Source organism: Grammomys surdaster, unplaced genomic scaffold, assembly GCF_004785775.1.
Source record: "Grammomys surdaster isolate TR1022 unplaced genomic scaffold, NIH_TR_1.0 126391, whole genome shotgun sequence".
Classification (NCBI taxonomy): domain Eukaryota; kingdom Metazoa; phylum Chordata; class Mammalia; order Rodentia; family Muridae; genus Grammomys; species Grammomys surdaster.
The window spans coordinates 4,080,416-4,092,205 of NW_021621185.1; positions in this window are offsets into that span (position 1 = coordinate 4,080,416).

The following is an 11,790-nucleotide window of genomic DNA, read 5'->3' on the forward strand; positions in this document are numbered from 1 at the left end:
TAAGCATAATGCCATTAGCATGATATTTTATAAAGAAAGAACAATTAAAAGGTTAAATCAAATTTTTGCGTTTTTAATAAACACTTAAGAGCATAGCAAGTCTTAAGTGAAATGTAGATGGAAATTTTTGAATTTTAGAATATAAAAAACATGTCATTTATATAGCTTTGAGGTTGAGCTTGACAATCATGCATGAAGGCCAGCCTTTCAGCTCAAGCACAGATTGTAAAAGAGGCAATAATGTACAGCACCTATCAACATTTTAGAGCAAAGGATTTTTCAGATACTTACCTCAAAATCGAGGTAAACATTTGAGAAGGGACATATGCTTAATCTTATATAATCATTACACAATGCAAATATGTATCAAAATACCACACGGTAGCCCATTTATATGTGCATTTTAATGTTTCACTTTAAAAGTTATCCATTTAATCAGTATAGTAAAACAGCTAAAAATACAGAAATATTTCATCTAAAAGACTTTTATAATGCATATTCACAACCAAAGGTATATACTCAAATGTTTGAGTATATACATATCTTTAAATACATTGTCTATTTCAATGTATAAAGATATATGTGCATTTATCTTTAAATATACAAAGATGCATATGTAAATATTATAGACAAAACAATTTTAAAATACTGATAAAACTACTTAGAATAGATGAAATGGAGGGATATCATAATGTTCAGTAGATTATATGAAAAGCTGATAGACAAATACAAATTAATAATACATTAGAGCAAGTCTTTGTGAAACATGGAACAAATGGAACTTTGATGTCTTAGCAGAAAACCAGTCTCACACAAACATCTGGCTGCAGCTGTATAGACTGATCTTGCCTCAGAAACACACAAAGGCAGAGCACAGCTGTATCCATGCACTGCATGATTGGTCAGTAGGAGAGTTCACATAGCAGATAATTCATAGGAGTATAACAGTGCTAAATGTGAAAAAAGCTTACAGCTTCATAAAACACAATGCAATGTACTACTATAAATCAATTGATTGTGTTTCTGATTAAGATCTAAAGCCTTCATCACAAGATGGAATTTGTCTTAGTTCCTGTTTTATTATGTGAAGAGCTATCATTACCAAAGAAACTTAGAAAAGAAGTGATTTACTGGAGACTTGCTTATAGTTTTAGTGGATGATTGCATGATCACGGCAGGGAACTTGGATGCAGGTAGGAAGGTAGTGGATGGAAGACTCCAGCTGACCTTTAAGAAGAAATAGACACAGATAGAGTGGGTCTGGCATGACCTTTAGAAACATCAAAGTAAAATCCTGGTGGCACATCTCCTCCAAGAAGGCCACATCTTCTACTCCTTCTTAAATGGTCCACGGACTAGGGATGAGGTACTCAAATATATGAACTTAGGCATTTATTCTCTCCCAAACCACCGCATTCTATGCCCTGGTCCTAATAGACATGTGGCTGTACATAATGTAAATGCCATTCAGTACAACTTCAAAAGTCCCATAGTCATACATAGTCTCAACACTATTTAAAAGTCTAAAGTCTCTTCTGAGACTCACGACGGTCTCTTATAATATCAAACCTGTAAAATCAAAATGCAAGTCACATTTTTCCAACATACAGTGGCATCAAACATGCGTTACTATTCCAAAAGGGATTAAAGTGGGCATAGTGAGAAAACAATTGGTCAGTGCAACACTAAAACCCAGCAAGCTTGACTCCAAATCCTATTGGTACATGTCTGAGGTCAAAGGGTAACTTAGATCTCTCACTTCTCCCAGATTTGTTGACTATAATGTACTTCTCTATCTTCAGTGGATTCTACATCCTCTTTGAAGTTCTCTTTCACAGACATGCTATGATTCTGGAATACCTAGGAATCACCAATGTAATCCAGGCTTCACTTTGATTGCTTCATGCAATAGACTTTCAGCCCTGTCACGTAGGGATATCCCTGTTATACTACTGGCCTCACTGACTTTCCTCAACTTCAGAGAAAGATTTCACAATCCTCTACTACCATAATCTTGGTAAAAACAGAACCATGTGGCAAAAGCTAACAAGCTTCCCCAACTGCTTTTACTAGAACCTGCCTCCACCCTTTGAATTGCATTAGCAGAAGCTTTGGCTGGTTGATTCTTTACAGTTTTGTATTATCTTTCCTTTTTATGTGTTCTAGGATTAGATTTGTGGGGTCTCATTCTAAGTCTCTACACCCTTCATTCCATGTAGCATTCAGATTTTCTTTAAATTCTCTTTGAGACAATATTTGTTTTGAACATTAAGTTTTTACTGCTTTTTTTTCTCCTCAACTTGTACATTTCATCTCCTTTTCCTTGGTTTGCTTCTTGCCATGTTAGATATGCATAAGCCAGACCACTAATAACCATGGAACAGGCTGTCTTGAAATATTCTCTGCCAACAACTAATTCCAAATTCTACAATTTAGAATGTAGGATGGCTTTAGGACAAAGGAAAAAAAAATCAGACACATTCTTTGACAAAATATGAAAATGCTGTCTAGCCCAGTTGATAACCTTGTTTCACTCTGAAACATCTTGAACTAGGCATCCATAGTCCACATCACTCTCAGCACTACTGTTTTTCATTTTTGTACTAAGAGGTTAAGACCAACCTGCAGCACTCCACAGCTCTCTTAATCCAAATTCGACAGTCCACCAACAAGTAGCATAGTCAGATCTGTAAAAAAAATGCCCTACTTCTGGTACCAACTTCTGTCTTAGTTACTGTTGTATTAATGTGAAGAGACAAAAGAGCCACATATCCTCTTAATTCTTCCTAAACAGTCCACTAACTGTGAACCAAATATATGAGCCTATAAGAAATCTTCTCAGTCAAACCCCTGCAGACCCCATTCTTGGTACCATTCACTGGTCAAACGCTTCATAGTCAGCTAGGCTGTAGGTCTTAAGGGAAAACCTCGTACTATTATTCTGCTAAATGAACACAATAATAAATTTTGCCCTAAGTTCTTCTTTATACCCGTAGATTAATATGCCTCTTAACCATTAAGCTTTTTATGAAATAGTTGGGAATTAATACAGAAAATCTCAAGCAGTAAATATGAACAGAATAAGAGACTATAGGGTACATAGCTTTAAATGGAGCATCTGTAACATACCTCTGTCTTGCATGGCTCAGGCTCTGTAACACACCCCCTTCTTGCATGGCTCAGGAATCATTGTTGAGATGATGGCAGAGTGTAAGAACCAGATTGAGTAGACATTGCTATTAAAACTGTAGTAGCTATCCATGACAGCACAGTCATTTATTTAACACAAAGGAAGTGATACTGTGTGTATAAAAGCTGTATAAGATCAATCCAGCAAAATATTAGAATAGATGGAGGTTCGTAAAGTCCCATTTTGTTTTGAAAAATGATTAGCACCTGCAAACGTCTAAGGTACAGAGAGTTTTCTTTAGGCATATAAGTTCTGGAGGTTGCTCCATGCTCCAGTAGCAAGTTCTGTAACTGTGCATATATATGCTGCATTAAATGAACTCATTGGATACTAATTTAAAAGAGTGAGATAATAAAATTGGGTGGAAAATGTGTAGGGTGATAGCTGGGAAATTTGAGGGAAGGTAGTGATGATAGACTTGATCAAAATATTATATATAATATATAATAAGCATATATGAGTGTCAAATACTCTTAAAGTAGTAATATAGTTACAAATAACAAATAATGATTGAAATGATAGCATTTATTGACCTATATATATTGTATCATAATTTTATCATTAGAATATACTTGAACATAGAAATGTATATATACATACATAATTATATTATATATTATTTCTATTATTTAATGCTTACATTACCTCATATAAACCAAAAATTAGTCCTACAGGAACTATTTCAAAGTCATGAATTTTAGATATGGGAGATGACAGCGCTGTATGCAATACTTCTAAGACCTTCCATGGGAGAAAAGGGAGATAGAACACAGTGATATTAATGATCTTGACTGTGAGTAGATCTATCCTAATTGCTTTGTTTGTATGTTAGATTTGTAAGAAAAATTTTACAAAAATGGAAGTAAAATATTTTAAAATACAAAATGCAATAATATAAAGAAATGACATATTTGGTAAAGCTTAACACAATAGCCTCATTTTAGACTATTGATACAAATAAGAAAATTTTAAAGTTTATAAAATAAAAAGTAAAGAGAGATCTCTATCCATATACTCATGGTTTAGAATGATGTTACCCCCTCATTATGGAAACTACTCTTTAAAAGAGAAAATATCCATTACATAAAACTACAGCCAACCAAATGCAGAAATTTGGACCTCAGTCTCAGTGAATGCATTTCCAAAACATTCCCACACCTAGGGGTTAGGGAACATTGAGGAAGAAATGTCAGAAAGATTTCAAAATACAGTGGATCAGGGAGTTTGCTATGAGATTTTGTCTGCTAGTAATGTCAGAATCTGCACATATGAAAGCATACCAACATAACTTCACAAACGAGAGTAAACAAAGATGACAACATTAGACATGCCAAAGTGATCAACGAAGCTTACAGGGTCTCAAATGGGAGACCTTGTGAAATAGACAACTATGAAATGCTAGGATTGGAAGAGGTAGTCCTCCCCAGGGAAGAGCATACCAATTCATTGTAGAGTCCCTAACAGCCCTGTAAACATACATGCAAATACGATTATATGGACTGGTAATGTTATATATAGGAATACATATCCACATGCAATAACTTTTAAAAAAATACTATGAATTTGAAGGTGAGCTCTGGTACACAGGAGTACCACAGCTATGAAATAAATAGCTGGAAAATGCAGTGTCTCTAGGAAACTTAGAAAATTTCTGATGTATTCTTGGGATTCTTGACTGACTGTTATATACATGTTGACATGTGTACAAGCTCTGTATATGCCCAGTACATATCTGATATGACATGATTCATCATCTCTGTGTGAGTGATAGTCATTGCTTGATCAGTTAGGCATAATGACATACCACTAGAACATGACTTATAGTTCCCAGTCACAGATGGGAACTTAAAGAAGAAAAGCTCAATAATACCTTGGAAGCATATTGAGACGTGATCATGGAAGAACCAGAAAGAAGTGGGAAATAAAAATGTGCAGAGGAAACCTGGCCATCGTTCTTGAAAGGTCAGCCAACTGACCTGTACTAAATTCTATGTTAATAATTTTAAGAAATTATTAAATTAGCAAATAATTGGATGGAATCAAAAGCTACTGTACCTAGTAAAGTAACCCAGATCTAGATAAGACAAATACTTCCTCCTTTTTCTTATTTTTGGGTGCTAACTGCAAATCAATCATTAGATGTGAAATAACAGAAGTAACCACAGAAAAACAGGAAAGTAAAATGAACTCATGAGTGGAGAGTGGGCAAACAGAATCTAATGAGAGCAGAATAGGATACAGTTACTAAGAACAGGGAAATCCTAGCTGGCTGAGACTAAGGTAAATGATAGAGTTAGGAAAAAAAAAAAAAGATCATCCTGAGTGAGGTAACACACATGCCAGAAGACAAATGTGATCAGAGTCTAGCTAAGCTTTACCAGAGAAGTGTCCTGCATTAGATGGGGATATAGAGACCCATAGTCAGACAATGTTCAGAGATGGAAGATGGATGGATAGATAGATGGTGGGTGGATAGTTTGATGGATGGATGGATGGATGGATGGACCTTGAAACACCCATCAAGACTCAGTGAGTGCTACAGAACAGGAGGCAGAAACAATGTAGCAGTTAGAGGAGGTGGATATTACCAAGGAAAACTTGTTTTTCAGACCTGAAACACATATGAACTCAAAAGAGATGATGGCAGTATGCACAGGCCCTGCATAGGTTCAAGCCAGATGGGATTCCACACTGACAGGTGCAGGTAGGCACAAACTCCCACCATTAACCAAGAAGCTATCTGCAATGGATAACTGCTTGCAATGGAATAAAAGAATGTTTTATTCCAAAGGAGTCTTACAAGGTACAAAGCACACTTAAAAACACCAGAAAGTACATGCCAATATAAAAAAATCTCAGCAGCATTGTTGAAGATTCTTTTTGTCTCGTTTTGCTGTTTCCATGTTTTTAACCTTTCTACACTTTTACCTGTGTTTTATGGTTTCCAATTTTTTAAAGGTATGTGTGGGAGGAGGGGTGTGTTTGTGTGTGTCTGTGAGTATGCATTTATGTGAGTATATGAGTATGTGTATGCATGAGTGTGTTTGAGTATGGTAAGTTCAGTGTATGTGTAGATGAGTGTGTGACTATGTGTATGTGAGTATGTGTGTGTGACGTAGAGTATGTATGAATGTGTATATGAGTGTTTGCATGTGTGTATGGGTGTTTGCATGTGCCTGTCTATCAATGGCTATTCTGGTTTTGTTAATTTGTTTTTTTTTTCATTTTGTTTTGTTTTGTTTCTGATTGGTTGGTTGGGCTTTTTGTTTGTATCTTTGGTTTTTTGTTTTGTTGTGTTGTTTTTGCCTATTTGTTTTCTTTTCATTTTTTATTTATTCTTTAATTTTTTTATAGTCCACACTTTATCCCCATCCTAGTCAAGTCCATGACTATTCCACATACCACGCCTCTGCACCCTGCCCATCTCCAAGAGGATATCCCCACCCTGCCACCCATACCTTGGGGTCCCAAGTCTCTCAAGGGTAAGGTGCATCTTCTCTGACTGACTCCAGAACCAGCAGTCCTCTGTTGTTTATGTGTTGGGGGTCTCATATCATCCGGTGTATGCTGCCAGTGTCTGAGTGATCCTAGGGGTCCAGATTAGTTGAGACTGCGGGTCTTCCTAAGAGATCACCCTCCTCCTCAGCTTCTTCCAGCTTTTCCCTAATTCAACCACAGGAGTCACCAGCTTCTGTCCATTGCATGGGTATAAATATCTGCATCTAGTTCTCTCAGCTGCTTGTTGGGCATTTCAGAGGACAGTCATGATAACCCCCCTGTTTGTAAGAACAACATACCATCAGTAATAGCGTCAGGCCTTGGGGGCTCCTCCTGAGCTGGATCCCAATTTGGGCCTGTCACTGAACCTCCTTTTCCTCAGGCTCTTCTCCATTTTTTGTCCCTGCAGTTCTTTCAGACAGGAATAATTCTGAATCAGAAGTTTTGACTGTGGGATAGCAACCCATCCCTCCATTTGATGCCCTGTTTTCTACTGGAGGTTGACTCTACAAGTTCCCTCTCCCCACTGTAGAGCGTTTCATCTAAGGTCCTTCCCTTTGAGTCTCACCTCCAAAGTCTCTGATACATTTTAGAGGATCCTCCCACCTCCTACCTCCCAAGGTTACCTGTTTCCGTTCTTTCTGATGGCCCTCAGGGATTCAGTCCTGTTCTTTCCCCCAATACCTGATCATGTTCCCCTCTTCCTCTCCCTGTTGCCTTTCACATCCAGGTACCTCCCTCCTCACCCTTCTTGGGATGACCAGCTTCTCCCTTCCAAATGGGATTGAGGCAACCTCACTTGGGCCCTTCAGCTAGTTAACTTTCTTGAGTTCTGTGGATTGTATTCTAGGAATTCTGTATTTTTGGCTACTATCCACTTATTAGTGAGTACATTCCATGTATATCCTTTTGTGTCTGAGTTACCTCACTTTCTTTTTGTGGATTTTCCCTTTGATGAATATGAAGTGTCCTTTCTCATCTTACTTGATAACTTTTGGTTGAAAGTCTATTTTATTGGATATTAGGATGGCAAGTCCAGCTTGTTTCTTGGGACCATTTGCTTGGAATATTTTTTCCATCCTTTTACTCTGAGATAGTGTCAGTTGTTATTGAGACATGTTTCCTGTATGCAGCAAAATGTTGGATCCTGTTTGAGCATCCAGTCTGTTAGCTTGTATCTTTTTATAGGTGAGTTGAGTCTATTAAAATTGAGAGATATTAAAGACATGTGACTGTTAGTTCTTGTTACTCTTCTTTTTGTAGGTAGCATTATGTGAATGTGATTCTCTCTTTTGGCTTTGTTTTGAGAAGATTAATATTGTGTTTTTTCTTTGGTGTAGGTACCTTCCTTGTGTTGGAATTTTTCTTCTAGAATCCTCTGTAGGACTGGGTTGGCAGCTAGATATTGTCAGAATTTGGTTTTGTCCTAGAGTATTTTGGTTTCTCCATCTATGTTGATTAATGATTTGCTGGGTATAGTAGCCTGGGATGGCATTTGTGTTCTCTTAGGATATGCATAACCTCTGTCTGGGCTCTTCTGGCTTTTAGTGTCTCTGTTGAGAAGTCTGAGGTAAGTCTAATTGGTCTGCCCTTATATGTTACTTGATCCTTATTCCTTGCAGCTTTTAATAATCTTTCTTTGTTCTTTGCATTTAATGTTTTGATAATTTGATTAATGTTTTTGTATTTTAATTTCTTTTTATTTATTCACTTTACATCCTACTCTCTGCTCCCCATCCTGGTCACCCTCTCCCACAATCCTTTCCCCATTCCATCTTCTCCTTCTCCTCTGAGTGGGTGGGGGCCCACTTTTTATTTCCTCTAATCTAGTACTTCAAGTCTCTGCAAGGCTAGGCTCTTCTTCTCTACCTGACGCAAGACAAGGAAGCCCAGCTAGAAGAATATATCTCACCTACAGGCAACATCTGTTGGGATAACCCCTGTTCTAGTTGTTTAAGACCCACATGATTGTCAAGGTGAACGTCTGCTACATATGTGCATGGATGCCTAGATCTAACCCATGTATATTCTTTGGTGGTGGTTCAGACTCTGAGAGCCTCAAGGATCCAGGTTAGTTAACTCTGTTGGTTTTCCTGTGGAGTTACTATCCCTTTAGGGGCCTATAATTATTAAATTATTTTATTACTTATACTAAAAATACAAAGAGAGAATCCAGAGTTCTATGCTAACATGTGAGGACTCTGCTGGGGGCTCCCCAAAATTTCTAATGGTTCTTCTGTACTTAAGAATCATAATTAGTGCTGGGTGGTGGTGGCACACATCTTTAATCCCAGTACTTCGGAGGCAGAGGCAGGGGGATTTCTGAGTTCGAGGCCAGCCTAGTCTACAGAGTGAGTTCCAGGACAGCCAAGGCTACACAGAGAAAACCTGTCTCTAAAAACCAAAAAAAGAAAAATCATAATTAGTAGTGAATATGGAATTACTAAGGAAAAAATATAATGACCAGATTTTTTTTTATTTATTCTCTCATGATCGAAACAATGAGCTATAAGATACAGGTCAGAAAATAAACTCTTGGGAAATAAGATAAAGTAACAGGACTACTTGATTTATATTTTGAGATCTTTATCCATGCATATATACTTTGGTAATATTCATTCCCCTTATTGTTCCATTACACCCACACTCAAATCTACTTCCAAACTCCATGTGTTAGTTTACACACACACACACACTCACACATACACACACAGAGTCTAATTAGTGCTACATATATACATAGGTAGAAAGAAAGAAAGAAAGAAAGAAAGAAAGAAAGAAAGAAAGAAAGAAAGATAGATAGATAGATATGCATATAGATATGTGTATAGTGCTACATACATACATATGCATGTGTGAGATCATGTGGCAGAGTGTAGTCAACCTACCAGGGACTACAGGCATGAAGAAAATTAACTCTCTTTCCATCAAAATGTTAAGTACCTTCTCAGACAAGTCTGAGTCTTATGAACCTCTCCTTAATCTATGCCAGAATTTTGCAAAACTTATGCAGCACAAAACAATCTATCTACTGAGACTCCTTCAGAATCATTTTCTTCAGCTGTAGCATGGCAGCAATCGTACTTCCATAAGCGTCACAGACTGGTGTTCTAATGATAAGATAGCAAATGCTGCTGTATTTTCAGGTGCAAAGCATAGAACATGTAGGGTATTATTGCAGAGATGTGTTTAAAGGAAAACCGTAGCATATTGAGAAGGCAGGATGTCTGGGTCTGGCTACTATAGTACTTTCAACTCTGAGTAAAGTTGGATGAGGAAAGAAAACCAAAGATAACCATTTGTCTTCTGGCAAATTAGGATTTATTTTAACAAACAGTTCAGAAGGGATAGTTTCTGAGCACCTATCTCATATTCTGGATTCTAGCCAATTGCTGACAATATTTCTAAGTAGCAATAGGTGAGAAAATTCAAGCTGTAAAACTTTGGTTTTATTTTTCTTACAATTCTATTTTATTCTTATCTCCTCCAGATGAATTGCACTTTGAAGAGATTGTCTTACCCTTTGCTAAGGACTCTGATCTAGACCAATTATTTTTGTTATTTTTTACAAATGCCTTACTCTCACAGCCAAAACATAGTTTTGTATAAATTATTTTCATGGCATTGTACTAAATGTATTTAAGGTATCATGGGCTTTGTAGGGAGGCACAGAGCATGTTCCAACATCTGACACTTGCTACTTAGCTATCCTTACTTAGGTGCCATCAGAAGCTTACTGATGTCTTAACTTTTTCAGGTTTCTGTTTTCATTCAAATGAAATGAATTTAAGAATTATTTCTAGACATTCAAGAGTTGAAAAAGATTTTTAAACATACTCTATTTATAGTGCATTAGAGTTGTAACCATTTTCCAAAAAACTTAAGTTAATCCTCCTTAGCCATTAATGTATTCTGAAATTTCTTTTAGATATTATAAATCATGTTGATTTAGAGTGTCTTGTTTTCTTGGTGTCTTCCACCCTCTCTGGCTCTTACACTGTTCCTGCTTTCCTCTCTGTGTGGTCCCCTGATTCCTGAAGGGAGATGCTGCAAGAAGATACTTCTATGATGATGGCTGAGTAAGACACTTATATATGAGTATGGTAGAATACCATTAGGGGCCATTTTATTGTTACGGGAGTTTTGTTTTTAAGAACAGCAGTATTTTGTTTTATCTTAGGTTCCTGAGCTATTTAGTCCCTGATTCTTCTTTACCCAAGCAATGCCAGACAAGGTTTCCATCTTGTGAAGTATGTTTTAGATCAAATCAGACATTGATTAGCTACATTCACAAGCCTTATGCCATTGTTGTTCTAGCATATCTTGCATACAGGAAATTCCTGGGAATCAAAGGTTTCATGGCTGCATTGGTATATTGCTCTTAGCAGATGATCATGTGATTTCTGCCTTCAAGTGAATTATGTCTATTAATTTGCATTTGTTGAATGGATCGTGCATTACTAAAACAAAATCAACATAGTGATGATATATGGTCTTAAGCTGATCTTGAGTTTGTCTCCTAAGTATTTTGTAGAAATCCTATAAAACCCTGTATTTTAGAGATGGAAGTGCTGTTGAGTATATAAACTCACAACAGATATGGTTGCCTCAATAAGACCTGTACAAGATGGGGACTCTCAACATTCTATCATGAACTAAGGAGCTGATCATGGTCCCACTCCTCTCAGTCCTTGGTGGCTGCTGGGAGGGAAGAAGGTTTTTTCTTCTTTCGTTTAACCATTGGTTAGTTATCCAATGCTCCAGTAAATAACTTTCAGTCATGGTCTTGCAAGCAACCCTGCAACCTTAAATGTGTACACACACACACACACACACACACACACACACAAATAAAACATAAAATAGGATGGTCCTTGTTGAGAATAACAGATTCAGAAGTATTGGTGGATAGGAAAGGGTAGTTGAGATGTGAATATAATCAAAATATCCTACATGCAAACATAAAATCATCAAATAACAAATAAATTGTTTTTATAACTGAACGCAGGAACCAAAAATTTTAGCATTCACTTTCCACACTTCACAGTGTTTTGTCTTTTGGGGACTATTTTCAGATTCTTTGACTAATTCTATGGCGCAAA